We start from the raw sequence: 3,135 nt of genomic DNA, 5'->3' as shown, positions 1-3,135 counted from the left end.
GGGGGGGGGGGGGGGGGGCTGCCGGTGGCCTAGGGGGACGAGCATGGATGACAGCACAGCTGAGTATTCCGCTGGCCTTGACACACTCCCAGGAGCGGGTGCCCAGGCTCAGGCTGCCTGTCAGGTGGCCGGCAGAAACCGGTTCATCAGCTTTGCCCTGGAGGCCCACGCAAAGAGCAGAAGGCGGCAGGAGGTAAACACGAGCCAGATGCGCGCACACACACACACACACACACACACACTCAGACAGGTGCGCACACACGTGCACACACGTGCACACACGCGCACACACACCGAGGGCTATTTCCTCCCACAAACACCTGCTGATGGCACCAGCAGTTGGCATAATGGCTATGTCACTGGACTCCCATGTAGTCGACCGTGGTTCAAGTCCTGGACCCAGTGGGTTAAACTCATGCCAGGTGCGTGTGCGTGCGTGCCCAAGATCCTGACAGGAGAATGGAGGAGAAGGAACTGCGTTGTGGCCATCCACCCTGGGGGGGATTTCTCACTTTTTGTCTCTGTCTTTCTGGCAAGTGCACATGCCCTATAGCAAAAACCTCTCAAAAACAAAAAATCTGCTGCTGATGTACAGGGGGCTCAGCTCCCTTCACGGCCTCCGGCCTCCCAGACAGGCACATGCACCACTGCCTTTGGGGACACTGCTCTGCGGGGCGAGGGTGATAATCCTGCAGACACCAAGTCAGTCCCCAACATCGGTGTGGGGAACCCCTTCCCTTTTGGGCCATCATGTGGATACGCCCCTGGGGCAACAGGAATCCTCTAACTGTGTTTGCTTCAAGTCATGGGAGAACGGGGAGAAGTGTACCCCTGCACACAGGCAGTGCACTTGGGGTGCTCGTGGGAGAGGCCGCCTGGATGCAGGGGCGAGACCCGGAGGACCGACTTGTGCTGTGTTAGGGAGGAAGGTGCAGGGCATTTGCCTGCGCTGGGCACCCGGACCAGCTCCGGGAGCCCAAAGCTGCGTGGAGGGGCCGTAATGAGGACCGTAATGAGGACCGTCGCTGAAGCAAGGGGAGGGGAACCAGAGCCCTGCTCAGCTGTGACTGTGTGACGGTTGATTATCACCCCCTCCCTGAAAAGCCCCAAAGCCTCTGCCTCCCACCCCAAGCAGAGCCCCCGACAGCCAATACAAAGCCCCGTTTCCCCTCAGTGAGCCAGGAAGTGGATCAGGGAAGGAACTGCAGAGGTGGGCAGGATCTGGAACCAGGCGGACTAAACTCCAGCAAAACCCAGCGCCAAGCCCCAGCCGGCGGAGCGCCTTCTGAAAACCCAAGATTCCCGCTGAGCGTGTAAAGTGTGGCTGAGACACCACAGAACTACGGTCGGGGGAATCATGTGGACATCGCCCTGAAGAGCCCCCCAGCAGCTGCTTAGCGAAAGCGTGGGTTAGGTGCTGGTTGGGGCACCCACGTGGTCTGAGAAGGCCAACCGTGAGTCCTGGACCTGGCAGCTGGTTTTCTCGCTTTCCCTTGCTCTCTCTCCCCCCTCTCCCTCCCTCTCCCCCTTCTCTCTCCCTCTCTCTCTCTGGAGAACTGAGTGAATCTCCTCGCTGGTGAGTTCCAGGCCCGCCTGTCATCAGCTGTCTTGCGGAGGGACCACACGTACACAGGTCCAAACACAGAACGGAGATATTTTCACCAGTCTGGCGAAATGGGGAAAGCCACACGACGGTCACTAACAATAACCAAAAATGGCAACAAGCACTTACCATGTGCCCACGGGAGCTTTCCAGAATCCTTTTGACAAGCCTTTGAACTAGGCAGCGAAATTATTCCCACTTTACAGAGGGGAAACGAAGGTGCAGGATTAAGTACGTACTCGCCAGGGTTGGTATGTGAACCCACAGCGCTCCTTGGCAAGTCACGTGCTTGAGCACTGCACCTCACGACCCAGACCTAGGGGCCAAGGGGCCAGCGCGGTCGCAGGCAGGTGCTCGCAGGCTGAGTTCTCCCATGCCTTGATACCAAGCTCTTACAGACCAGAGCAGCCAGAGGTGACACGGCTTGGGTCCTGCCTCCTGGGTTTCTGGGTCACAGGGCAGCGTGTGTGTGTGTGTGTGTGTGTGTGTGTGTGTGTGTGTGAATGGTGGGGGCCAGTGACAGTGGGGAGGCGGCGTGGCAGGTGGTTTCCTGGAGCTGGAACTTCCTGTACCTGAGGCCTTGCTACCCCAGCTGCTCCCTGCCTCTCTGTCCCCGTGGAGAATGGGTGCTGGGCTTGTTTTGTGGGAAGTGCATTCACCCACGACGATCAGGGGCCATCCCCACATCCAACAAAGTTCTGCAGGTAAGCACCTCCCTTGGCCATGCTCTGACACTCGCCGGAACACTCCACACGCCGGAGTGCTCCAGAGGGCGGCTGCCCCGGGACACGCACGCACGGTCAGGCCTGCGGTCAGGCCTGTGGCCGAGGGACTCACATTAACAGCCTCTGCTTGCGAAAGCCTCCGGGGTTGCTAGAAGTGTCTACTCTTCCCCATTCTCAGGCGACATCTCCCTCCCTCAGCCAGCGCTGGTGTTTTAGAGCTCCTATGGCTCAGGGAGGGGTCTGGAATGGACTCCCCAAGGCTAGGTCCCGGGATCACATAGCATTTTAAGAACGTGTCCCTTTCTCTCCAGATGAAAGGACTACGTGGGCCTGGCAGTAAAGAAAGCTGACCCTCAGGATCAAGTCCCGGGGTGGCGGCCCAGACCCCCTTCTACAGATCCAACGCCATGGGTACAACAAACTGGCCCGGGGCGAGGCCGACGAGCGGTGCCGTTTCTGCTCCATTTCAGAACTGAGTCTGAACTCGATCGTGGCCAGCACACGCCGGCTTCCGCGTGCGCGTGCGGGAATAGGCAGTTCAGGATCCGCCGCTGGCAGGGCTCCCTAGGTTATTTTTAGCACCTTAGACTGCCTTTTTTTTCTTTTGTTTTTAAGGGGGAAAAGGGGGAGAAGAGTCGGGCTGAAAGGAAGTCAGTCTCCTGCCGCGACCTTAGCCTCAACCACCCGGCCCCGCAGGCCCCGAAGGCCAGGAGCGCGGCACTCGGAGAGAAAACGCACTTTGGGGGGCCGTGCAGGGAACGCTGGCACCCCGCACGAGCGCGGCCGCGTCCTCGGACGACACAGCCA

Source organism: Tupaia chinensis, unplaced genomic scaffold (genome assembly GCF_000334495.1).
Source record: "Tupaia chinensis unplaced genomic scaffold, TupChi_1.0 Scaffold000159_1, whole genome shotgun sequence".
NCBI classification, from domain to species: domain Eukaryota; kingdom Metazoa; phylum Chordata; class Mammalia; order Scandentia; family Tupaiidae; genus Tupaia; species Tupaia belangeri.
Note: the sequence above shows the minus strand (reverse complement) of the source record.